The sequence below is a fragment of the Salvelinus alpinus genome, chromosome 33, assembly GCF_045679555.1.
Source record: "Salvelinus alpinus chromosome 33, SLU_Salpinus.1, whole genome shotgun sequence".
Taxonomy (NCBI): domain Eukaryota; kingdom Metazoa; phylum Chordata; class Actinopteri; order Salmoniformes; family Salmonidae; genus Salvelinus; species Salvelinus alpinus.
This window is the reverse complement of record NC_092118.1, coordinates 6,052,529-6,080,132: the sequence shown is the minus strand read 5'-3', so window position 1 is coordinate 6,080,132 and position 27,604 is coordinate 6,052,529. Positions and strand designations below refer to the sequence as shown.

Here is a 27,604-nt window from a genome sequence, read left to right as displayed (position 1 = left end):
TAACCTCCCTGGCTCCTACCCCATCCCCATCTCACAGGTACCTCCCTGGCCCCTACCCCATCCCCATCTCACAGGTATAACCTTCCTGGCTCCTACCCCATCCCCATCTCACAGGTATAACCTCCCTGGTCCCTACCCCATCCCCATCTCACAGGTATAACCTTCCTGGCTCCTACCCCATCCCCATCTCACAGGTATAACCTTCCTGGCTCCTACCCCATCCCCATCTCACAGGTAGAACCTCCTTGGCCCCTACCCCATTCCCATCTCACAGGAGGATCTCCCTGGCCCCTACCCCATTCCCATCTCACAGGTGGAACCTCCCTGGCCCCTACCCCATTCCCATCTCACAGGTATAACCTTCCTGCCTCCTACCCCATTCCTATCTCACAGGTAGAACCTCCCTGGCCCCTACCCCATTCCCATCTCACAGGTAGAACCTCCTTGGCCCCTACCCCATTCACATCTCACAGGTAGAACCTCCCTGGCCCCTACCCCATTCCCATCTCACAGGTAGAACCTCCTTGGCCCCTACCCCATTCCCATCTCACAGGTAGAACCTCCCTGGCCCCTGCTCCATCCCCATCTCACAGGTGACATAGTATCATGCTCCATCTCCATCCCCATCTCATACGTAACACACAGTGATGCTTTCAGGAATCACAGAGATATCTGTATATTCCTGCAGGTGTCCTGTGTATTCCTACATGTGTCCCTGCCCAGGTGTCCTTTGCCTCTAGTCTAGAATAATGGAAAGCGGTCATCTGACAAATTTCAAACACTGCGAACTTTCATCCAATGTTTTATTTGACTGTTCATTGTAAAATGTCATTATGTAATGGAATGGGTGAAGCATCAGGATACTGCTGTTGTCATTTTAGTCCCCCCCTGGGCTTTCCTAAGCGACCAAGGTGTGCATTATTAATGTCACTCATACCCCTAGGCTTTCCCCTGCCTGAGTCCCTGTAGCCTGAGGTTCCGTTCCCGCTGTTGGTGTGTGTGTCTGTGTGTGTGTGTCCATAATGTCGAAGATTGTTCAATCAAACCTATTTTTTTTTAGCGGTTGTTATTGAATCAGGGATCAGTCTCTGTGCTCTGTGCCGGGCCAGCGTCTCTGTATCTCCACCTGGCCTCTTTTACAGTCGGACCTTTAGCTTGTTATTCAACATTTATAATATTAGCCACGGCCTAGCGCTTGCATCAGCATCAAATCACTAAAGCTGTGTAAATAACTGGAAACATCTGACATGATCAAAAAGAGGAAAACAGGAAGTTCTGTTACTGCTCAGTGGTATGGATCTTATCTGCATCTCCATCAACATTTATTAGTCTGGAAAACAATAGTCTGTTTTCTATATGTAGGTACTTACGACAATGGAACAATAGTCTGTTTTCTATATGTAGATACTTACGACAATGGAACAATAGTCTGTTTTCTATATGTAGATACTTACAACAATGGAACAATAGTCTGTTTTCTATATGTAGATACTTACGACAATGGAACAATAGTCTGTTTTCTAGTTATAGGGGCTTACAACAATGGAACATGGTCAGAAATGCAAACTCAAGACCTCAAGACAGTAATGCAAACTCGAGAACATAAAGTCATGATTTGCTGTGAAAATGTGTATTTCTACATTGCATTGTGGTCTGTGGGTGTCGCCACAGTAACTCCCCTCCTCCTCCTCCTCCTCCTCCTCCTCCTCCTCCTCCTCCTCCTCCTCCTCCTCCTCCTCCTCTTCCCCCTCTCCTCCTCCTCTCCTCCTCTCACTCACGCCAGCTCCATCCGCCCACTGAAAACGTGTGGACTCAAAACATGTGGTATCAAAACGTGGGCAGATTTGATCTTTTTTTCACATTTTCAATGCCAATTTACCAACCTAAAATATGGACAGGCAAAATCTCAAACAAGTCATACAAATCTCTGCCGGAACATAAGAGTGAGTGAGTGAGTGAGTGAGTGAGTGAGTGAGTGAGTGAGTGAGTGAGTGAGTGAGTGAGTGCGTGCCTCATGTTTAAAGTACAAGACTACTTTGTCCTTGAGATTCTCAAACCCTCATAAAAAATATAATCTGCTTGTCAAAATGCTATTACTATATTACAATTAATTAGGCTATAACTTGTATTGTAGGGGCAGAACACAACACCATATCTGCATGTCCATGTAAAGAGGTAACAGTATAGAATCCACCACTGGTCGACTGTGCCTACATGATGGGAAAAGCCTCTCTCCACCCACTCTGCCTTTACCACCATGTGTATGTAGGTGGTAGGACTCACAGCTGTGCTGTTACCAAACAGATGGGGGGTCATGTTGAAAGACTCTGAGTATAGCTGGGAGCCCTTTACTATCGGCAGTATGGAAAGTCATTTCTCTACTCAGTGAAATGTTGTGCAACACGTATGCATTATGCTGATGGGTTTTTCTTCCATTATGCATTTTTCTTTCAAAATATTTTCCTTCAGTCATTGATATTGATGTAGGTGCACTTTGGTTGTTGATCTCAAGAAGCATTGCTCATCTTTGGTCTTTTTCCAAAAGAACAATTATGCTAAATCAAGGCAGGAGAATTCCACATTGTGGATACTTCTTAAACATGTAAGTCAGATTTGTAAAATGAAATTGCTGTATTATAAATACAGTTGTTGTGCACTTAAAGGGCAATTACACTACTTTTCACCCCCATTTTCATTATCTCCAGCACAGTACCAGTGTCTACAAATGTGGAAACAGCGCATTCCTATACAAAGTTAAAAGGTTCTACATGATGACATCATCAAAGGTGAAAACATTTTAAAAATTGTGATTTTCAAACACTATGAGAATTTCTTGATGACGTGATGAGCAAGAAAATACCCTCCATCTGGCTAGAAACTCGTTGTAGGTTTTGAAAATCACTGATTTAAAAAAAAGAAAATGTAGGACTTTTCTTTACATTTCTTCTCGTCTTTTTAACTACAGGTCATAGAAACGCGCCGTTTTCACATACGTAGACACCGGTATGGTGCTGGAGCTAATGAACATGAGGTTGAAAAGTGGCGGAATTGCCCTTTAAGACTGCTTATTCACAAGGTGACATAGAAGACAGAGCGTGCACTGCAAGCTGTTAAAAAAGCAATGAAAGCAACACATTACATCGGCTACGGTGTACTCTACTCATCCATTTTTAGAGCAACCAAGTCATTAATCACGCTGTTATATACTACATCTCTTCAAAGCACTGAGGCCCAGAAACACCATAACACTGGTTATGAGAAGCCGTGAGAAGAGGGACTTGTGTATACACAGCCTTGGCGTTTGGGGAGCCATCTCCAAAACAATGGAGTGGAGTGTGACAGTGGGTTGAGGAGATGCACATGCCCCCTGTGTCTCTGCCGGTGACTGCTCCTTCTTGGGTGCTGTTTCATGGGGTCCTCTGAGCTAATCATACAGCTCCCTGTCCGGCCCTGTGCTTTAAATCAGTGGAAGCCCACCCCCCATCCAACATGTATGAGCTTTTGTACATTGACTCAGCACTTTATAATTTAAACACCTCACAGGTTTTTACTAAATGTCAGGGGTTTCCCTCTCTAGTAAAGCCTAGGTATCTATACTTTACTAGAGAGAGAGAGAAGGAGAGAGTGGGAACAGCTGAAGGGGGGCTCAATCCTACAATCCTGCAGTGCAGAGAGACCTATGTTCAGTTTGAGCTGTTCTGTGCCTTCCCTGCTTCCCTGTGCTGTGTCTATGTGAAGTGGAGTGGGGGGGGGTCTGGTAGGGTACAGCCTGGAGGGGGAATTCCCAGAGATGCTGTTCACTGCCAGCAGAAAGGGAGTCATCTCTCTCAATGCCCCACTAGTCAGAGAGGCTCAGGACTAGGCGAGTTTTCATTCATATTGTATCGTACCTCCTTGTCTTTAACATATAGTAAGGACTTGTTAGGGCTGTGAAAGCATAGTCATGTCCTGTGATGTACGGCATTACACTGTAAGGACAGAGGAAAATCGGGGTAAACAAGAAAAGGAGGATCATGACTCAAATCACAACGTGTCTTTTTTCCTCCTCGGCAGTTTTCCAAAAAGCTAAGCTCCAAAGCTGTACAGGATTAGATAAACATCCATTTGTTTGGCACAGGTTGACTTTGGGGTCATTCTGCAGAGTAGCAAGCAACGTGTTTGGCCAGAGACCTTAACTGCTCACTGGTCTGACACAAGTAAGGAGAAATCCATCAGGTTATTGGATGTTCTGTTTCTACAGAAAGCCCTCAGAGTCTATTCTGTCTGAACTATACCTATAGTACAGTAATTATAAAGCCAGATACACCCCCTCTCCCCTCCTTCTCCTCTCTCCCTGCCTGGCAGTGACTGTCACCTATCATGATGGAGCTGTCATGTTCCAGCATGCATCACACATGAGTCACAGCCTATTGATCCACCTCCTCACGCAACACAACACGAGTGAGGCACTCCAGGTTCCCTGATTGAGACGGTTCCACGCTGACTGACTGAGACTCATATGTCAGTGCCATGTGACTCTTACAGCTGATGGAGGGAAGAGGGAGGAGAGGAGGAGTGGATGCATGCACATGTACAGTACCTCTCGCCTTGGTGTTGACAGAGTTGCGTGCCCGTATGATGAATCATCTCTGGACGTGTCAAAGAAGGCGCTACACAAGCGAAATGGCTCAGTGCTGTGAGCTGAATAGCAGTCCAGGAATCAATGGACACACTGAGTGTTAGCACTGTCACTGCCTATCGGTCACCTAATGGCTTCATCTTCTAAAGACAGGTCAGAGTGAAAGGGGAGAGGGGGGTGAGCAATCTGCACTCTAAAAAAGCAATTTCATTCATTCACACACACATACACCCCACACACCTCTCATCCCCCTATCTATTCTAAGAAAGCTCAATAAATAATGAATACAAAATCGTTGGGGCTTTATCTCAGACTGGGGTTCCAGTGTGTAATTGTGCATCGCTCAATACAGAACACGAAGCTCTTTCCATGGCTGAGAACTGGCACTTTGTGTTATTCCAGTGTGACTGTCTGTGGTCTCATTGTGCGTCCACACAGGGAGATTTGATCTGGACACTTTGTGAAAGCACATGACCCCATGTGGCTCTGGCTGATAGTTCCAGACCAGCATCGTGGTGGAGCGTCCGGACGGCAGGGCGATCGCCAAGCCTGTGGAGCTGAGAGTGATGGCGGGCGATGCCAACGACAACAGGCCCACGTTGCCTACCACACAGTACCACACCGTGGTCAAGGAGCTCGCCCCACGGGGTGAGGCGCAACCCTCGGAACACTCATATGACACACTCCTACAGACAACTCTGGAACATACTGGATCACAAAGGCCTTTTGTTTACGCTTAAAACGAAATACTCCGAAATAAAAAAACTATGGAGAAATTCATCAGGATGCTCAAAATAGGATTCTGTGTTTCTCACTTGAGGGTTCAAAGAAAATTTGTTTTTGCCCACACACTAATCTGTGAGGACTTTGCTCTTTTCCCAGGGACAGAAATCCTCACAGTTCAAGCAGCCCACAACGATGATCCGAAAACCGATAACGTGAGAATCTTCTACCGGCTGGTTGGCCAGATCCTAGAGAGCTCTCGTGCCTTGTTCCAGGTGGACCGTGACTCTGGGGTGATCTCAGTGCAGGCAGGCAACCTGGAGGGAGCTGCCCCACAGTACACACTGACCATCACTGCTGAGGACGCTAAAGGTGACCAACAGTACTGCATGGCAATGTGGTTCTGTGGTGTTAGGGAGAGGGTTGAGGGATTACTTCCACAAAGATAATGTATACATAGTACAATGTAAAGATAATCCAGAGATACTCTATAGTAGTAACCTATTGTGATATGTAGACGGGTGCAGTGGTAGGGTAAATTAGTTTTAGACTGGCAGATGTAATGTTGGAGATTTTCCCTCTGCTTCTTCTGAGGAGAATATTGTTTAAATATGACACTGCAGTGACTGATGATCATGATTAAGACTGAAGGCATCAGTATGACAGAGGCATGCCAAACTAAGTGACTCACTAACGGAGCCTTTCTCTCTCTGATGATGATTTAGTTCGCAGGCTTAAACAGCTCCTGCACTGTGGTTGTGACCGTGCAGGACGAGACCAACAACCCAACCATCTTCAATCAACACGAGGTACCTTTACCCAGGCTGACGACTGACAGCGTGATTTTTGGTTTGGGGGATAGAAGTGATTCAGAGCCCTCATTGCAAATCTATCTGCTTATACAGTATATTCGTTTTTTCTTTTCTGTTGGACGGCTGCTGTGTGAACTCTCCCTCCAGGTCACTGATTTGATTTCCCAGAGGGGAGAGAGATGGAGTGCTTTTAGGGGGATCCAAGCTTTAATCTCAGGCTTATACAAATGTAGGACCTTCATTGGAGCCAGTTTGCTACAGCAGTAAATTAATCCTTCAGCAACAGAACATGTGAATTATTACGTGGATTATAATTAATGGACAATGAATTAAGTCAAGTCTGAAATGTAAAAGTGGAAGTTACAAACTTCAGAAGCATTTAAAAAAAATCTCAAATACACGACACGTTTTACATTTCCTGCATTGCAGGAAAGTTCTCCTACAACAGGGTGATCAAATTAACATGCTACATCTGTGGAGATGGAACCATATTATTGTAGGGTTTATTTCTCATTGTGTTCCAAAATGGACAATGTTCTCTGAGTTAATCTGAATAAGCCTCAGATGAGTCCTGTGAGAATCCTTTATTTATAGAATAGGCAAATCCCCAGCGTCACCATAAGAAAGCTCTAAATGATATCCCTGACACTTGCGGCAGTCAGAACATTTCACATCTTTATAGGAAAATCGTTGCACTGAGCAATATTTACTATTATGTCTGAGCTCACTGGTTAAAAAAAAGCAGTTTTAAATGAAATATGAAATACTTTGTTAAAAGTGAAAAAATGCATCCCTTCTAGTACAGAAATGAACTGCATCGTTCTGGAATTTGTCAATAAAAAAGCCTCTGAAGTGACTCATAAGAGCTCTCATTAGCCGCACAGTGTTGTCATCTCCTCTGGTTCGGGGGGAGTGTCACTGAACCGACCAATGAAATGGACCTTAGTCTTAACATAAAGGCTATTTCTGATCTATGAGAGCATCTTTGGGGACAGTTAGTGTTTCCAGTGGTCTTTTCCATAGTCGGTCCTCATGAATAATGAAGTCACCGCTGAGGTCTCCATGAGACAACATTGGGTTAGCGCTGGCCTCAAGGTATGCAGTATACGGGCCAAAGATAGACCCTTTTCTCACACACTGTTACGGAACAGAAAACAGTCTACACCCACACCTCCTGAATAATGCAGGAGACAGGATAGTCATCTTAAGATGGGGACGTGACAATGGAACACAAAGCTCTCGTTGTCCTCACTGGTGCAAGACTGAGTCAATGTAAACCCCAACTGTGCTTGTTAAGTTCAGATGCTCTCGGAGTGAGAGAAGGTACTGTTAAGATACAGTAGACGTGCCCTGCCTTCATATTCTAGAGTCATTCCAGAGTCATCCAGTGTCTTCTTCATTGGGTGCAAGCCATGACAAGATTTACAGCTCATTTTGGATTCTCATTTTGGATTCTCTATGCACCTCAACAATGCTGTCAATCATGTTTTGAGTCGATGCCAGCCTCAGGCTCATGTTCTCTCACTCTGGCACACGCACACACACACACACACACACACACACACACACACGCGCACACACACACACACACACACACACACACACACACACACACACACACACACACACACACACACACACACACACACACACACACACACACACACACACACACACACACACACACACACACACACACACACACACACACACACACACACACACACACACACACACACACACACACACACACACACACACACACACACACACACACACACACACACACACACACACACACACACACACACACACACACACACACACACACACACTGAGGTGGAAAAAGCTCTTGAGTGGGTCACGCCAGAGTGCCCCTGCTTTTTCCAGCAACATGTGAACGGGTTTGTAGGGAGCTGGCAGGTGAGTGGTGAGACCCATGGTATCAGCGACCCTCTAGCCCGGGCAGGCAGATCAGAGACTCAGCCACTTCAGTGGAGGGCCACAGTGAGTGGCTGATTAAAGGACTCCCAAGCAGAGAGATAGGAGGTGTGTGAATGAAGGTCAACAACACAGGACCACACGGGACATGCCTGCATACACACACCAGACCTGGGTCAAATACATAACCTAGATTATGTCAAATATGTTCAAATTTTTGCACTTGATGTGGTTTGCCTGGAACAACGGAACCAATGGAGTAGTCCTAAAAATGCAAATTCCAAGATAAATCAATCTAATACTAAATAATATACTTTTAAACTATTTCTCAATCAATCACATTTATTTTATTAAGCCCTTTTCAGCAGTTGTCACAAAGTGGTTTACAGATACCCAGCCTAAAACCCCAGAGAGAAAAATATGCAGATAGTAGCCCCTGCTTCATTATCTTTTTCTTCTCCATGTTCTCATCCCCCCTCCTCTCCCCCTTTCTCCTCTCACCTTTTTCTCTACCTCCTCCCCCTCTCTCTTAGTACGGCCCCTTCCACCTGGCAGAGGATGCTCCTTTGGGAGCCACGATAACAGCGGTGTTGGCATGTGATGCTGATGAGAGGGGAGGAGACAGCTGGCAGGTGAGTTACAGGCTGGAGTCTGGCAATGAGGAGGTGTTCACACCGGTCACAGACAAGCAGACCAATGAGGTTTCACTCATCCTCTCCAAGGTACGGCAATCTCCTTCATTCAACCGTCTCTATTCTCTCTTGTTCATTCACAAATAAGACACAACCCAGAGAGCCCTAGACGTCGATGAATAGGATGCATTTGAACATGATCTCAACATGGTAATAATAACTACGTAGAAATATTCAATATTGACTCTAATAATTATGCATTTTGGTAAGTAACCATAAGGAAAAGATACATGCATATTGAATCTTGCTTTCTATATCACGTTCTGTGTCTCTTCATACACTCACATGTGGGTATTTCAACGGCACGTGTCCCAAAAATAAGCCATGACACAAACAATAGTTTATCGCAAAATAATCTCAGCCCATCCCTGGGGTGTTTCTCTGGCTCTTCCCTGGTCTCCTGTAATCCCAGCCCCGCCCCAGCACCGCCCTGCCTCAGCTCTCTCCCCTGGTCTGGACAGGAGGGCTTTGGAGACAAAGAGGGGGTGTTTGTCATTGTTTGTGTCCCCATTCTCTGGAAGCGGGGCAACTATGTTCTACTTCTCTATGGGAGTAGAGGAATGTTACCTATATTCCGCAGAGGTAAACCAGGAGTTGCCTCCGGTATTGTCTAAACTGATACAGGACTGGAGCACAACCCCTTTGTCTCTGATGAACCCTGCCATACAGTAATGATATCAAATGTATGGCTCTGACATAGGCCTACTGTATCCAATTTTGAAGCACCACATACGGTGTATATTTAGTGCAGGAGTTACAGGCTTAAAGCCAGCCAACGACCGTCCGTCTGATAAAATAGCTTGTTAGTACATCCGAGCACGCTCACTAACACGTGACCTTGTGGCAAGACTGAGACAACCCAGAGGGTCGTCCCGTTGTCTCAATAACAGCAGCTTGCACAACGTCTAACTGAATAATGACACAGTGCCATTAGTCTGTAGAAAGTAGTTACCTGTTTACCACACAGGCAAGGGCACCGCTAACTAAACACTAGCTAATCTGTCTCTCTGGTGTTGTGCTACGGTTGTTTTGATAGCGTGAGGATAATATCAATTAGAATATTCAGCTCCTGCTGTGCTGTAGGCGGATGTGTCTGAGGTTGGGTGTAGCATGCTAATCCACGTGACCTGGTCAGGAAAAACTCCAGGCCTTTTTTTACCAGACCCATGTCAAGCATGTGTTCTGTTCAAATGTCTCCTACACGCGTACATACAGTACCTGCCGTCATGAATGGTGAATGAGAGAGGATGGCGTCGAAAAGTGCGTGGTCGGTGGCCGTGTGCTAGGTGGCAGGTGCACATACTGTAGCTGATTCAATCATTTTCAGAAGGGAAGAATAGAGATTACAGACGAACACATGCCATACACACACACACACACACACACACACACACACACACACACACACACACACACACACACACACACACACACACACACACACACACACACACACACACACACACACACACACACACACACACACACACACACACACACACACACACACACACAGGACTTCTTCTTTGATCTTATTACGATCTTGATATGAAAGAGGGGATCACTAGTAATCGTCTCCTCCTTTTATACCCATTGAGCTGGAGACTCTCATGCTTCAAGTGTCCCCATTTAACCCAGTGGGCCACCCTCCACACAGCAACTTAAGGCCAGCAACAGCAGCTGAGTGGTGTTTGGATTCTTCCGGTTGTTGCCTGATACAAACCTGCACTTCACTTCCAGTCAGCACCATTAGTCACTCCAACACTGATCAACACTGTCTGTGTTTTCTCTCTAGCAACAGAGGTAGCTATTTGGGCCAATCGACGTGTTATGAGCAACAGCAATCACTTCATTTCACCCGAACGTAGACAACACAGGGGATACAATCCTGGGCTGTGACCTCACAGAGTAAGCATAGCAACGGCTGTCCACTAACGGGATTCTCCGTCACACTCAGGATTCATGTCAGGTGACACTTGAATCAAATGGCCGTCCCTGTCATTCCAGTTTCCATTTTACAGTGGGAATAAAACTCCTCTCTGCCGGAAAATCAGCTTGTCTGACCGAATTATGCAGGTGACGGTATTATAGAGGCCTTGTTTAGAGTCACTGTGTATTGTTCCTCAACCCTCTCCTTTCCAGTAGGATCAGTCTGTAAATCTGTGGAACACGCCGATTAGCAGCAGACATATGCAGGCTCTTTCTGACCTCCTGTGTTTGCTCCGTGAGCGTAATACAATCCCATGCCTCTGTTGGAGGGGGCGGTTCGATATGTTGCTCAGTCTAAATGAGCTGTGTGTCTCATGGAGTACTGAAATGGCACATTCACAACAGATTCATTGATTGCTTTTTTGCTTTTTAGATTAAGTCTGCTGTTTTCTGGGAAATGTTAGTAAAGCCCTCCCGTGATTATTTTCCTGGTGTTCATTCTTGCACCGTAGAACACTATGTTCCCATGTTTTACAGCTATTCGAACACTACATATACAGTTGAAGTCGGAAGTTTACATACACTTAGGTTGGAGTCATTAAAACTCATTTTTCAATCACTCCACAACTTTCTTGTTAACAAACTATAGTTTTGGCAAGTCACTATAGTTTTGGCAACTTTGTGCATGACACAAGTGATTTTTCCAACAATTGTTTACAGACAGATTATTTCACTTATAATTCACTGTATCACAGTTCTGGTGGGTCAGAAGTTTACATACACTAAGTTGACTGTGCCTTTAAACAGCTTTGAAAATTCCAGATAATGATGTCATGGCTTTAGAAGCTTCTGATAGGCTAATTGACATCATTTGAGTCAATTGGAGTTGTACCTGTGGATGTATTTCAAGGCCTACCTTCAAACTCAGTGCCTCTTTGCTTGACATCACGGGAAAATTAAAAGAAATCAGCCACATCAGAAAATAAAATTGTAGACCTCCACAAGTCTGGTTCATTCTTGGGAACAATTTCCAAATGCCTGAAGGTACCACGTTCATCTGTACAAACAATAGTACGCAAGTATAAACACCATGGGGCCACGCAGCCATCATACCCCTCAGGAAGGAGACGCGTTCTGTCTCCTAGAGATGAATGTACTTTGGTGCGAAAAGTGCAAATCAGTCCCAGAACAACAGCAAAGGACCTTGTGAAGATGCTGGAGGAAACAGGTACAAAAGTATCTATATCCACAGTAAAACAAGTCCTATATCAACGTAACCTGAAAGGCCACTCAGCAAGGAAGAAGACACTGCTCCAAAACCGCCATAAAAATGCCAGACTACGGTTTGCAACTGCACATGGGTACAAATATTTTACTTTTTGGAGAAATGTCCTCTGGTCTGATGAAACAAAAATAGAACTGTTTGGCCATAATGACCATTGTTACGTTTGGAGGAAAAAGGGGGAGGTTTGCAAGCCGAAGAACACCATCCCAACCGTGAAGCACGGGGGTGGCAGCATCATGTTGTGGGGGTGCTTTGCTGCAGGAGGGACTGGTGCACTTCACAAAATAGATGGCATCATGAGGAAGTAAAATTATGTGGATACTTTGAAGCAACATCTAAAGACATCAGTCAGGAAGTTAAAGCTTGGTCGCAAATGGGTCTTCCAAATGGACAATGACCCCAAGCATACTTCCAAAGTTTTGGCAAAATGGCTTAAGGACAACAAAGTCAAGGTATTGGAGTGGCCATCACAAAGCCCTGACCTCAATCCTATAGAAGATTTGTGGGCAGAACTGAAAATGCGTGTGCGAGCAAGGAGGCCTACAAACCTGACTCAGTTACACCAGCTCTGTCATGAGGAATGGGCCAAAATTCACCCAACTTTTTGTGGGAAGCTTGTGAAAGGCTACGTGAAACATTTGGCCCAAGTTAAACAATTTAAAGGCAATGCTACCAAATACTAATTGAGTGTATGTAAACTTCTGACCCACTGGGAATGTGATGAAATAAATCAAAGCTGAAATAAATCATTCTCTCTACTATTATTCTGACATTTCACATTCTTAAAATAAAGTGGTGATCCTAACTGACCTAAAACAGGTTAATTTTACTTGGATTAAATGTCAAGAATTGTGAAAAAACTGAGATTAAATGTATTTGGCTAAGGTGAATGTAAACTTCCGACTTCAACTGTATGTTAGTGCATGCACTTCCATTTGAACATTTGAACTCCATTTGAACTCCCCCTCTCTGACGGTGACCTCGTCAGAGAGGGGGAGGAGCCAGGACGGGTTATTGCCACTATTCTTGGATATGACCCAGACTCACACCCAATCAGGTGAAACATCATTCATTGGAAACAATGAACAAATTAAACTGTGAATTCACAGTTTAAAGGCATTAATCATGGTGTTATCCCACCCCGCCTATACTTTGTTTTTCTCCAGATACTCGCTCAGAGGAGACACAAAGAGGTATTTCTCTAATGGGAAGTACTCAGGTGAGCTGAAGACCATCTAGGCCTTGGACAGAGAGGAAAACAGCACCTACACCATGGAGGCCATGGCTAAATGGACGGAAGATGGTTTTCTGAGAATAATGTATATTTCTATGTTTCCAGACAGAGGCTTCAGGGCAGCTTAGACCTCGGCCTTCTGTTTGCCCCAGTGAGTGTCAAATTTAATAAGGCAAGGCTAAAGCATTACTTCCATTGACAATTCAAGACCAGACAGTATTCAGTGACAAAGTAATAAGCAGGGAGTGAGTCATGCGAAGTGACAGCCAGTGTGTCGCTAGCTAGCTGCTGGGTGTAGAGTGGGAAGTGAGGAGGGGGTTTATGTTGTATAGAAAACTCAGATCCAATCCTCCCCCACACTAGATAGGCATGACTCAGAACAGAACAGAAGACAGACTCGCAGGGTCTGAGAGCTGCACACGGCACCTCCCCAATTACCTTGCTGCCCTTATCCCTCGCCTGCACTTATTATCACATCGAGTGAAAAATCTTTTCAGACTGGTCCATTACCTGAAGAATGGGGGCTCTGACTCACATCTTGAGTCCACACCTATAGAGGCTAGAGAGAACAGTGGTGTTAATTGGTGGAGATACTGTATTATGTTGGTTGGATCGAAGTGTACAGGTATCAGAAACATTTAAAAATCTGCTTTGTAGTTCAGAGAGGTTGTGGTTTCTAATGTCCTTCTCTGTGCCTGTCAAAGCCAGTCCAGCACCACCCAATACGGTACACCACGAGGACCGTTGTTAACAATGATAAAGTTTATTAAAACTGTACTATTTGCCTCCCAGGGAACTCTTCTCTGTCAGCCTCCACCCTGGTGACAGTCCATATCCTGGATGTGAATGACAACAGTCCTGTGTTGCTGGGGGACTACTCCTGGAAGTACCTGTGTACCCCTCGCTGGGAGGACCAGTTCTTGGTGCTGGCATCCCGGGACGGCGATGGTCCCCAGCACGGTGGCAGGCTCAATTTCTCCCTCCGCAGTGACGCCACCGTGCGCGGCAACTGGAAACTCACCACCATCAATGGTCTGCCTCATCATCCATCTTCCGTTTTTTCACTAAGACATTTTTTATTTTATCTTGACCCCCAGAAAAATCAACACAGGCTCAGACCAAACCTCTTAGCCCATCAGATATTTTAGTAACCAATCCAGGAGTGGAAATAGTTGTGTATATTACCATGACAATACTATAGGTGTAATGATCGGCTATGAAAAGCCAACTGACATTTACTCCTGAGGTGCTGCACCCTCGACAACTACTGTGATTATTATTATTTGACCATGCTGGTCATTTATGAACATTTGAACATCTTGGCCATGTTCTGTTATAATCTCCACCTGGCACAGCCAGAAGAGGACTGGCCACCCCTCATAGCCTGGTTCCTCTCTAGGTTTCTTCCTAGGTTTTGGCCTTTCTAGGGAGTTTTTCCTAGCCACCGTGCTTCTACACCTGCATTGCTTGCTGTTTGGGGTTTTAGGCTGGGTTTCTGTACAGCACTTTGAGATATCAGCTGATGTACGAAGGGCTATATAAATACATTTGATTTGATTTGATTTAGTCACTGTAGTAGCGACAGGGTGACCCAACGCTATGACATTGTAGGCTAGCACCACACTGTAGGAAGTAAGACCCCGGAAACATTAACCTCTCTGCAGGATCAATCAAATCAAACCAAATCAAATGGTATTTGTCACATTCACCGAATACAACAAACGTAGACCTTAGCATGAAATGCTTACTTACAAGCCCTTAACCAACAGTGCAGCTCAAGAAAGACTTAAGAAAATATTTACCAAATAAACTAAAGTAAAATAATTCAAAAAAGTAACAAAATAAAATAACAATAACGAAGGCTATATACAGGGGGTACCGGTACCGAGTCAATGTGCGGGGGTACATGTAGGTAGGGGTGAAGTGACTATGCATAATAGTTAATAAACAGCGAGGGGTGGGGGGGGTCAATGTAAATAGTCCGGTGGCCATTTGATTAATTGTTCAGCAGTCTTATGGCTTGGGGTTAGAAGCTGTTAAGAAGCCTTTTGGTCCTAGACTTGGCGCTTCGGTACCGCTTTCCGTGCGGTAGCAGAGAAAACAGTCTATGACTTGGGTGACTGGAGTCTCTGACAAATTTTTGGGCTTTCCTCTGACACCGCCTAGTATATAGGTCCTGGATGGCAGGAAGCTTGGCCCCAGTGATGTACTGGGCTGTACGAACTACCCTCTGTAGCGCCTTACGGTCAGATGCCGAGCAGTTGCCATACCAGGCGGTGATGCAACCAGTCAGGATGCTCTCGAAGGTACAGCTCTAGACCCTTTTGAGAATCTGGGGACCCATGCCAAATCTTTTCAGTCTCCTGAGGGGGAAAAGGTGTTGTAGCGCCCTCTTCACGACTGTCTTGGTGTGTATGGACCATGATAGTTCGTTGCTGATGTGGACACCAAGGAACTTGAAGCTCTCGACCCGCACCACTACAGCCGTGTCGATGTTAATGGGGGGCCTGTTCGGCCCTCCTTTTCCTTGTAGTCCACGATCAGCTCCTTTGTCTTGCTCACATTGAGGGAGAGGTTGTTGTCCTGACACCACACTGCGAGGTCTCTGACCTCCTCCCTTTAGGCTGTCTCATCGTAGTCGGTGATCAGGACTACCACTGTTGTGTTGTCAGCAAACTTAATGATGGTGTTGGAGTCGTGTTTGGCCACACAGTCATGAGTGAACAGGGAGTACAGGAGGGGACTAAGTACACACCCCTGAGGGGCCCCAGTGTTGAGGATCAGCATGGCAGACGTGTTGTTGCCTACCCTTACCACCCGCGGGTGGCTCGTCAGGAAGTCCATGATCCAGTGGCAGAGGGAGGTGTTTAGTCCCAGGGTCCTTAGCTAAGTGATGAGCTTCGTGGGCACTATTGTGTTGAACATTGAGCTGTAGTCAATTAACATCATTTTCACATAGGTGTTCCTTTTGTCCAGGTGGGAAAGAGCAGTGTGGAGTGCGATTGAGATTGCGTCATCTGTGGATCTGTTGGGGTGGTATGCGAATTGGAGTGGGTCTACGGTATCCGGGAGGATGCTGTTGATGTGAGCCATGACCAGCCTTTCAAAGCACTTCATGGCTACCGACGTGAGTGCTACGGGGCGGTAATCATTTAGGCAGTTTACCTTCGCTCCATTGGGCTCAGGGACTATGGTGGTTTGCTTGAAACATGTAGGTGTTACAGACTCGGTCAGGGAAAGGTTGAAAATATCAGTGAAGACACTTGCCAGTTGGTCCGCGCATGCTTTGAGTACACGTCCTGGTAATCCGTCTGGCCCCGCGGCTTTGTGAATGTTGACCTGTTTAAAGGTCTTGCTCACATTGGCTACCGAGAGCGTATCACACAGTTGTCCAGAACAGCTGGTGCTCTCATGCATGCTTCAGTGTTGCTTGCCTCGAAGCGAGCATAAAAGGCATTTAGCTCGTCTGGTAGGCTCGGGTCACAGGCCAGCTCGCGTCTAAGTTTCCCTTTGTAGTCCGTAATAGTTGCCAAACCCAACGAGCGTCAAAGCCGGTGTAGTAGGATTCAATCTTAATCCTGTATTGACGTTTTGCTTGTTTGATGGTTCGTCTGAGGGCATAGTGGGATTTCTTATCAGCGTCCGGATTGGTGTCCCGCTCCTTGAAATCGGCAGCTCTAGCCTTTAGCTCGATGCGGATGTTGTCTGTAATCCATGGCTTCTGGTTGGGATATGTACGTACGTTCACTGTGGGGATGTCTTCGTCGATGCACTTATTGATGAAGCCAATGACTGAGGTGGTATACTGCTCAATGTCATTGGATGAATCCCGGAACATACTCCAGTCTGTGCTAGCAAAACAGTCCTGTAGCATAGCATCCGCGTCATCTGACCACTTCCGTATTGAGCGAGTCACTGGTACTTCCTGCTTTAGTTTTTGCTTGTAAGCAGGAATCAGGAGGATATAATTATGGTCAGATTTACCAAATGGAGGGCAGTGGAGAGCTTTGTATGCATCTCTGTGTGTGGAGTATATGTGGTTTAGAGTTTTTTTTCCTCTGGTTGCACATTTTAACAGATTTAAGTTTGCCTGCATTAAAGTCCTCCGCCACTAGGAGCACCGCTTCTGGATGAGCAATTTCTTGTTTGCTTATGGCCTTATAGAGTTGGTTGAGTGCGCTCTTAGTGCCAGCATCGGGTTGTGGTTGTAAATAGACGGCTACGAATAATATAGATGGGAACTCTCTTGGTAGATAGTGTGGTCTACAACTTATCATAAGGTACTCTACCTCAGGCGAGCAATACCTTGAGACTTGTTTAATATTAGACATTGCACACCAGCTGTTATTGACAAATAGACACACACCCCTACCCCTTGTCTTACCAGACGTAGCTTCTCTGTCCTGCCGGTGCATGGAAAATACCGCCAGCTCTATATTATCCGTGTCGACTCGGTGAAACATACGGTTTTACAGTTTTTAATGTCCCGTTGGTAGGATAATCTTGATTGTAGGTCAATTTTATTTTCCAATGATTACACGTTGGCCAATAGAACGGATGGCAGTGGGAGTTTACTCGCTCGCCCATGATTTCTCAGAAGGCAGCCCAACATCCGCACCCTTTTTCTCCATCTTTTCTTCATGCAAATGACGGGGATCTGGGCCTGTTCCCGAGAAAGGAATATATCCTTTGCGTCGGACTCGTTAAAGGAAAAAGCTTCTTCCAGTTCGAGGTGAGTAATCGCTGTTCTGATGTCCAGAAGTTATTTTCAGTTATAAGAGACGGTAGCAGCAACATTATGTACAAAATACGTTTAAAAAAAAAAGTTACAAACAACGCCCCAAAAAATGGCAAAATAGCACAGTTTGTTAGGAGCACGTAAAAAGTCAGCCATCCTCTCCGGCGCCATTCTAGATCGAGGTGTTGTATTGGTTGAGTCAGGCCTGTGTAAGAACCACTACCAGGCAGCTAAATTAAAGTGACAAATTAGACCATTCTATTTGAGTCGTCGTGGTGATATTAGACCTGACACTCTCACTGTGGTTACCTGTGTATCGGGTGACGTCGCCGACAATAAAATGCTTTTCAAAATAGAAAGAATGTACGTGTAAAAACAATGCAGGGTGTTTTGCTACAGTGTGATGAATGGGGTATAGGATGTAATTCAGGGATCCATTCAGGCCACCTGTAGATCCACAGTCACATGTAGAGAAGATTGGAGTGAGTGGCACTGAGACACTGACTGGCAGTGGAAGTAAATGGCCCCCATCCTTTCTTCTGAGGCGCTCTGACTAGGCAGTGTCAGTAATACGCCTAATGGCCCTCTTCCTGTCGCTGTACTTGTCTGTAATGTGTCAGGCTGACATACATTAATCAGACTTGTCCACTTTGCTGTGCTGACATAGTCTCTAATTGATTCACTGTGACAACCTTTTCTCTTTTTTTTTTCTTTCTCTCGCCCTTTCTCTCTGACGCGTTATTAATGGAAGCGGCGGAGGCTGGCCGTAATTATATTTCCCCTTTAATTTGTGTGATGTCACAGCTGGGGCCCGCTGGGCTGAAAGGCTAAGAGTCTAAAAGTGTGTTTTTCCCAGCAGTGCCTAGCAGCTGCAAGACTTGTCCCTAATAACACCTGCTGCAGACGTGCCATGGTGCACCTATTTACCTCACCTTTGTGGTGCTTCGCCCTCCTCCTCCCTGACAACTGGGGAGGCTGGAGAGAGTGACGGAGGTGTGACGCAGCATCTGTGCCGTGCTTGTTCTGAGAGGGTACCAGTAGACTCCACTGTTCCTTTCCACCACAGAACAGACAGTCAGTCAATTATAATTAATCATACAGCAATCATTTACCTCTATATTTCCCATTATTCCTGGGCCGTGATAAAACCAGGTATATTAAAAACCCCCCTCTCACATACACTATTCCTGTCAATGATGACGTCAAAGAAAAGTCACAAATCAAATCAAATCAAATCAAATCAAATCAAATTTTATTAGTCACATACACATGGTTAGCAGATGTTAATGCGAGTGTAGCGAAATGCTTGTGCTTCTAGTTCCGACAATGCAGTAATAACCAACAGTAATCTAACCTAACAATTCCACACTACTACCTTACACACACACACAAGTGTAAAGGGATAAAGAATATGTACATAAAGATATATGAATGAGTGGTGGTACAGAACGGCATGGCAGATGCAGTAGATGGTATAGAGTACGGTATATACATATGAGATGAGTACTGTAGGGTATGTAAACATAAAGTGGCATAGTTTAAAGTGGCTAGTGGTACATGTATTGCATAAAGATGGCAAGATGCAGTAGATGATATAGAGTACAGTATATATACATATGAGATGGGTAATGTAGGGTATGTAAACATTGTATTAAGTGGCATTGCTTAAAGTGGCTAGTGGTACATTTTTACATAATTTCCATCAATTCCCATTTTTAAAGTGGCTGGAGTTGGGTCAGTATGTTGGCAGCGGCCGCTAAATGTTAGTGGTGGCTGTTTAACAGTCTGATGGCCTTGAGATAGAAGCTGTTTTTCAGTCTCTCGGTCCCTGCTTTGATGCACCTGTACTGACCTCGCCTTCTGGATGATAGCGGGGTGAACAGGCAGTGGCTTGGGTGGTTGTTGTCCTTGATGATCTTTATGGCCTTCCTGTGACATCGGGTGGTGTAGGTGTCCTGGAGGGCAGGTAGTTTGCCCCTGGTGATGCGTTCTGCAGACCTCACTACCCTCTGGAGAGCCTTACGGTTGTGGGCGGAGCAGTTGCCGTACCAGGCGGTGATACAGCCCGACAGGATGCTCTCGATTGTGCATCTGTAGAAGTTTGTGAGTGCTTTTGGTGACAAGCCGAATTTCTTCAGCCTCCTGAGGTTGAAGAGGCGCTGCTGCGCCTTCTTCACAACGCTGTCTGTGTGGGTGGACCAGTTCAGTTTGTCCGTGATGTGTACACCGAGGAACTTAAAACTTTCCACCTTCTCCACTACTGACCCGTCGATGTGGATAGGGGGGTGCTCCCTCTGCTGTTTCCTGAAGTCCACAATCATCTCCTTTGTTTTGTTGACGTTGAGTATGAGGTTATTTTCCTGACACCACACTCCGAGGGCCCTCACCTCCTCCCTGTAGGCCGTCTCGTCGTTGTTGGTGATCAAGCCTACCACTGTAGTGTCATCCGCAAACTTGATGATTGAGTTGGAGGCGTGCATGGCCACGCAGTCGTGGGTGAACAGGGAGTACAGGAGAGGGCTCAGAACGCACCCTTGTGGGGCCCCAGTGTTGAGGATCAGCGGGGTGGAGATGTTGTTACCTACCCTCACCACCTGGGGGCGGCCCGTCAGGAAGTCCAGGACCCAGTTGCACAGGGCGGGGTCGAGACCCAGGGTCTCGAGCTTGATGACGAGTTTGGAGGGTACTATGGTGTTAAATGCTGAGCTGTAATCGATGAACAGCATTCTCACATGGGTATTCCTCTTGTCCAGATGGGTTAGGGCAGTGTGCAGTGTGGTTGCGATTGCGTCGTCTGTGGACCTATTGGGTCGGTAAGCAAATTGATATTTAGGCATGTGGGAACAGCAGACTGGGATAAGGATTGATTGAATATGTCCGTAAACACACCAGCCAGCTGGTCTGCGCATGCTCTGAGGACGCGGCTGGGAATGCCGATGTAAGAAATAACACGTAAAAAAACAAAATACTGCATATTTTCCAAGGAACACGAAGCGAGGCAGCCATCTCTTTTCGGCGCCGGAAATAATAACCATCACAATAAGAGCCATTGAGGACGCGGCAGACCAAGGGCTCCTCTACTATTTATGTCACTGACGCCTGCCGGCTGCAACCTTACCTAACAAGATGATATACAGTGCATTCGGAAAGTATTCAGACCCATTGACTTTTTCCACATTTTGTTGCGTTACAGCCTTATTCTAAAACGGATTCAATTGTTTTTCCCCCTTCATCAATCAACACAGAATACCCCATAATGACAAAGCAAAAACAGGTTTTTAGAAATGGTTGCAAATGTATTACAAACAAAAAACCTAAATATCAAATTTACATAAGTATTCAGACCCTTTACTCTGTACTTTGTTGAAGCACCTTTGGCAGCGATTACAGCCTCGAGTCTTCTTGGATATGACGCTACAAGCTTGGAACACCTGTATTTGGTGAGTTTCTCCCATTCTTCTCTGCAGATACTCTCAAGCTCTGTCAGGTCCGATGGTGAGCGTCGCTACACAGCTATTTTCAGGTCTCTCCAGAGATATTCGATCAGGTTCAAGTCTGGGCTCTGGCTGGTCCACTCAAGGACATCCAGAAACTTGTCCCGAAGCCACTGCTGTGTTGTCTTGGCTCTGTGTTTAGGGTTGTTGTCCTGTTGGAAGGTGAACCTTCGCCCCAGTCTGAGGTCCTGAGCGCTCTGGAGCAGGTTTTCACCAAGGATCTCTCTGTACTTTGCTCCGTTCCCCACAGCATGACGCTGCCACCACCATGCTTCACCGTAAGGATGGTGCCCGGTTTCCTCCAGACGTGACGCTTGGCATTCAGGCCAAAGAGTTCAATCTTGGTTCCATCAGACCAGAGACTCTTGTTTGTCCTTTAGGTGTCTTTTGGAAAACTTCAAGCGGATTGTCATGTGCCTTTTACTGAGGAGTGGCTTCTGTCTGGCCACTCTACCATAAAGGCATGATTGGTGGAGTGCTGCAGAGATGGTTGTCCTTCTGGAAGGTTCTCCCATCTCCACAGAGAAACTCTGGAGCTCTGTCAGAGTGACCATCGGGTTCCTGGTCACCTCCCCGACCAAGGCACTTCTCCCCGATTGCTCAGTTTGGCTGTGTGCCAGCTCTAGAAAGAGTCTTGGTGGTTCCAAACTTCTTTCATTTAAAAATGATGGAGGCCACTGTGTTCTTGGGGACCTTCAATGCTGCAGAATTTTTTGTTGGTACACTTACCCAGATCTGTGCCTCAACACAATCCTGTCTCGGGGCTCTACAGACAATTCCTTTGACCTCATGGCTTGGATTTTTCTCTGACATGCACTGTCAACTGTGGGACCTTATATAGACAGGTGTGTGCCTTTCCAAATCATGTCCAGTCGATTGAATTTATCACAGGTGGACTCCAATTAAGTTGTAGGAACATCTCAAGGGTGAGTAATGGAAACAGGATGGGCTTGAGCTCAATTTCGATTCTCATAGCAAAGGTTCTGAATACTTATGTAAATAAGGTATTTCTGTTTTTTATTTGTAATACATTTGCAAACATTTCCAAAAACCTGTTTTCGCTTTGTCATTATGGGATATTGTGTGTAGATTGACGAGAAAATGTGGAAAAATGGAAGGAGTCTGAATAATTTCCGAATGCACTGTGCATCTGACATTACATACGGTACATAATGACACGTCAAACTGTGTAAGGCTGTGTAAAGTGTAATATACTATAATGTCTGTCAGACCTGAGGACCTGTCGTGATAATAGTAGAAGTTAGAAGAAGATAAAAATGTTCTTTGTGTTGGTCCAGAGGTGTGTCACAGTCTCTCCATCTCTTTCAGAACAGAGGCACATGAAGGGGAATAGTGTCAGAGGCCAGCCTGGGGCTTTTGCACACCCAGATAACAGCTAACCCTCTGTTTACGAGACGGGAGCTCCTGCCTCTATGTTATATGCCGCTGTATTTTGAATTCGTTCATAGATTAGTTAAAGTATCAGAGCATTTGTACTAGAACCCTCCCCCCTCCAAACCTTTGTCACCCTTTGGCCAGTTTGTTTGTTTTGAGTTACAGAGGCTCCACCACACACAGGTGACAGGGTCCCTCACACATACAGTATGTGTATGATAAATAGACCTAGGTCTTTCCTCTGTTAGAATAATGTTGATGTGGGCTGTTGATCATGCCAGTATTTTACTCGTGTTTGCCAAAACCTAGTTAATCTATCAGCCATGGTTATTTATACATTGCTGTGAATTACATTTCCAATGAATTAGCCTGTATCCAAGGACTCTTTACTGAGTACAAGCAGATGTTTAAAAATATATTTGAGGTAATGTTTTTCGTTCTCGCACAGGCTTTGGAGCTTTTGGAATTTCCCTCTGATGTTTACTTTGCTTTTAGACGCTAGCCAAAATGGACAAAATACCTCTGTGTATCGTCAGTCAAATTGGTCTTATAAGTAAACTACAGGATCACAATTATGTGGACACCTGCTCGTCGAACATCTCATTCCAAAATCATGGGCATTAATATGGAGTTGGTCCCCCCTTTGCTGCTATAACAGCCTCCAGTCTTCTTGGGAGGCTTTCCACTAGATGTTGGAACATTGCTGCAGGGACTTGCTTCCATTCAGCCACAAGAGCATTAGTGAGGTCGAGCACTGATGTTGGGCAATTAGGCTTGGCTCGCAGTCGGCTTTCCAATTCATCCCAAAAGTGTTCGAGGGGGTTGAGGTCAGGGCTCTGTGCAGGCCAGTCAAGTTCTTCCATACCGATCTCGATATACCATTTCTGTATGGACCTCGCTTTGTGCACAGGGGCATTGTCATGCTGAAACCGTAAAGGGCCTTCCCCAAACTGTTGCCACAAAGTTAGAAGAATGGAATCATCTAAAATGTAATTGTATGCTGTAGCGTTAAGATTTCCCTTCACTGGAACTAAGGGGCCTAGCCCGAACCATGAAAAACAGTCCCAGACCATTATTCCTCCTCCACAAAACGGTACAGTTGGTACTCTGCATTGGGGCAGGTAGCGTTCTCCTGGCGTCTGCAAAACCCAGATTCGTCCGTCGGACTGCCAGATGGCGAAGCGTGATTCATCACTCCAGAGAGCGCGTTTCCACTGCTACAGAGTCCAATGGCTGCGTGTTTTACACCATTCCTGCTGACGCTTGACATTGCGCATTGTCTGAGGCTGTTAGGCCATGGAAACCCATTTCATGAAGCTCCAGACGAACAGTTCTTGTGCTGATGTTGCTTCCAGAGGCAGTTTGGAACTCGGTAGTGAGTGTTGCAACCGAGGACTCAATAATAGATGGCCATTATTTGTTGTGCATTCCTTTCAGTAGAATATACATTTCTGTCAGCACCACCATTGTTCGCTCTGGTAGCTGTGCTGTTATTACAGTCTTGTCAATGGATTATTGAACTATCAAAAGAAACATGCAGTGTTTACAATCAATGTCACTTCTGGGCTTTCCTTTCATACTGGGCCATTGGAGCTGTAATTACTCTGTAATGTCTGTCCTTTCTCTGAAAGCAAATAGGACTGGGTTGGGCATATGCTGGGTCTGTGTTCATCTGCTAAATGACTTAAATGTAAATGTAAATGTGTTTTCTCCTGGCCCTCCCTCCCCTCAGAATATCTCCACAACTCAATCTTGTCGACAGCATCTGCTCTGTAAATAGAAAAGGACATCTCATAGATCCCTGGCGATTTGTTTCCTTATACGCCTGATGTATGGCAGCATGTTGGAATAGAGTACTGACTCAGTCTCAGGGCAGGTTGGGCCGCAGGTTTAGTGATTTAGTAAAACCCTGAGGCCTCAGGGGCATGGAGACGTTCTCTCCCTGTCATCGTGGTCTGCTCAGGGTAGCTGTGATTTTCTTATGAGGGCTGAATATGTCCCTGTACTGTGTGAGTGGTGTTGACTGTGTCTTAAATCCCAGTGACGGTGTGCCCGTCAAATGTGAGAGGAAACTGCAGGACCGCCGTTAAGCAGCAGCAAGGCATGCCAATTGTCCAGTCCACCGTTGGCATCCTACTGGGAACCCTGGGGGTCATAGGTTAGAGTAGCTGCTGTTGGATTGTAGACTGAACACCTTTAAGCTACCAAGTTAAAACGGCAAAGTTAATCAATCAATCAAATGTATTTCTAAAGCCCCTTTTATATCAGCAGTTGTCACAAAGTGCTTGTACAGAAACCGAGCCTAAAGTAGAAGCAATATGGTCCTTTGTGTAATTTTGTGTCATGATGATCTGAGTTCACTTAGGATCTTTTTTCAGGATCTTACACTTGAGTGAGTCATGGGAGATTTTAGTACGGTGGGCTTGATTTTATCTTTCTTATTTATCCCAGGAATCATTCTAATCGTTGTGTTTGTGAGGCTGTCCTACCAGAACCCTAAACCGCCGTGCAAAACCAACCAGGAGAGAGAGCCCCTGAGGATCTCACTGTGAGGGTACTGCCTGCATATGTCTCTGACTTTGCCCTTAGTAGAGCGATGATATAGTGAGAATGTTTATTCAGTAATTTGCATATTATTTACCTAGTGAGTAGTTCTTGGATTGCGGTGGTATTTAGGCAGTGCATTTGGGGGAAAAGTCCACTTAATTTGTCTAGATTTTAAAATTGTATTTACAGTAAATGTATTTGGGTACATCTTCCCAGTCTAAATCAACTAATGGCAGGTTAATGACTTTAAATAATTTTCACAATAATGATAACATTATACCACCAGTAGGAGTAGTAACACCAATGACGATAACACCAATGATACATTTTTGGCAAATGAGGATTTTCTGAAATGGAGGCCACATATACTAAAATCTAAGGTCATTACCCCTTTAAAAATCCCTTACTAAAGTGATATGATTAATAATTCTGCTCACAATGTAATTTCCCTTCATTTAAATAGAGTAACACCAAGTGACACTTTGGATTTATACACACCAAATTGTCAATGGAATCCTCAAATGTATGATATACTAAAAGGGTATGATTAGCTTGTAATTGTATTTAATATAGACCACTTCCCCGTTAACAGTTTGCCCTTGGAGGGAATCCGCTAGCGCGTCGTGGAACACACCTTCCAAGTCGTTCATTATTTTGCATAGAACGCATGCCGATCGTTAATTATCCATTATGTAATGAATGATTTTCAAGGCGGTAACACCAATGACATAAAACTGAGGGACACATTATATTAGTAAATACATTTGTATTTTAATAGCATACTTTGATTTTATAGATATATACAGTATGTTAAATACTTTTGTTTACTTTCTAGCAGTAAATATAATAGATAGATATCTCTAAACCCTCAAAAACATGTCAGAAAACAACCAGAGCCATACAGTATACTGTATATAGAGTTTGGCCAATGTGATTTCTTTCTGAACGTTTTCCTCCATAGCCATTGCTAAGTGATAATCGATGCATCTACGTTGTAATGTCTATTTTGGATTATTTTCTAAACCTATGAAGATGTCCAGTGAAAGCAGATGTGCAATTGGTTGACACCACAACACAGTAAAGACATGGATACACATGATCCTGAATGCTAATCATTAAAAACATCTGTACAAATTTGCTGCTCTGTTGTGCTTGTTTACAGACCCATCATGAAAAAGTACTACTGAATTACTACACAACCTACTGGTTTTACTACTTGATTTCTATTGATGTGTAGTAAACCAGTAGTGGTTTATGTAGTAATTTAAGTAGTAATGAGTGATACATTGGGACATTTCACTACTGGTGAACACACAATATCTCCTACTCAAATCACGACATAATTCTCCCTTAACGACTACTGTGTAACTTCTGAGCTTTTGGGTATCTACTACATTACTGCTGTACTGCATGCCTACTCAACCCTATTGAGTTACTACTGCCATCTGTGTGTGTAGTGTTGTGTCACTACTGATCACTACCGAATTGCTCCGGATCCCTTTTCATTTCCTACATAAACCCTTTTGAAAAAAAGTATTACTGTTTGCCTATTCAAAATCACTATTGAGATCGTGTTTCACTACTGTGTCACTACTAGACTAGTGCACGTGTTATTTCCTCAAGTTGCTAACTGTAGTTATATCATCAAACAATTATATACAGTATACATGTTTTATTTGTATTCAATTAATTACATATTAAATTACACATTTACACTTTTTTGATAAGCCATTTGAGGCCTTGTCTTCATTCAGCTTTGACTTGACTATCTTCAGATCCTCTTTTTAGTTGCAGCCACACATCACCTTTTAGAAAATACAGACAAGCAGAAGAGACAACCAATAATAAGCCACTATCAATCATCTGCTAACAGAGGTCACATAAGACAACACAGAAACACATTTGATAAACAATGTTAATCTTACCAAGAGTGATCTCCAGTCTTCTTATGTCAAAAGAGGTAAGTCGAACGGGTAAATATACCGATATGAACATACCCAACATTTGCATACAAACACACATACTGATTAACTAGCATGACAAAAAACAGAGGCTACATATCTAGATTTCAATGTGGCTAGCAAACAGCTAAGCTAAACTCAATACATCTCTATGACAACGGCTATCAGCTAATACCGTTTCGGTTAGCAATCGTTTTGATGTAGTAAAAAGTTCTAGAAATGCCTAAACGACATG

General features: G+C 44.7%; 1 pseudogene; it reads left to right on the top strand.

Annotated features, from left to right (window-relative positions):
• LOC139562845 (cadherin-16-like) overlaps positions 1 to 25,413 on the top strand; it is a 37,441-nt pseudogene extending 12,028 nt beyond the window's left edge.
• The last annotated feature ends 2,191 nt before the right edge of the window (positions 25,414 to 27,604 follow it).